Source organism: Saccopteryx bilineata, unplaced genomic scaffold (assembly GCF_036850765.1).
Source record: "Saccopteryx bilineata isolate mSacBil1 unplaced genomic scaffold, mSacBil1_pri_phased_curated manual_scaffold_29, whole genome shotgun sequence".
NCBI lineage: Eukaryota > Metazoa > Chordata > Mammalia > Chiroptera > Emballonuridae > Saccopteryx > Saccopteryx bilineata.
This window is the reverse complement of record NW_027095455.1, coordinates 373509-374019: the sequence shown is the minus strand read 5'-3', so window position 1 is coordinate 374019 and position 511 is coordinate 373509. Positions and strand designations below refer to the sequence as shown.

Below are 511 nucleotides of genomic sequence, written 5' to 3'. Positions count from 1 at the left end.
TGCTCTGCCCCCCAGGGGGCGATGCTCTGCCCATCCTGGGCGTCGCCATATTGCAACCAGAGCCACTCTAGCGCCTGAGGCAGAGGCCACAGAGCCATGCCCAGCGCCCGGGCCATCTTTGCTCCAATGGAGCCTTGGCTGCAGGAGGGGAAGGCAGAGACAGAGAGGAAAGCGCGGCGGAGGGGTGGAGAAGCAAATGGGCGCTTCTCCTATGTGCCCTGGCCGGGAATCGAACCCGGGTCCTCGGCACGCTAGGCCGACGCTCTACCGCTGAGCCAACCGGCCAGGGCCCCAAATTATTTTTAAAGGTTTTCTCCACCTTCTCTCCCATGTGGGTCCTTATGGATGGGCATAGGCACAGCTTTCCCATTCTTGTCACATTTTATTTTTATTCTTACTCATTTATTTACCTCACATTTAGTGAATGCTTATGGCTATCATGGACATCTACTCTGCACCATGTGTTCATGGTGACATGCCTCACACTACAGTGAGGCATGTTAGATTTTCA

At 54.8% G+C, this 511-nt stretch overlaps 1 non-coding gene across 1 annotated transcript; it reads right to left on the bottom strand.

The window, feature by feature from the left end:
* Positions 1-214: 214 nt before the first annotated feature.
* Positions 215-290, bottom strand: TRNAA-AGC (transfer RNA alanine (anticodon AGC)). The gene has a single exon. It is a non-coding gene; the product is annotated as a tRNA-Ala (tRNA).
* Between the last annotated feature and the right edge of the window lie 221 nt (positions 291-511).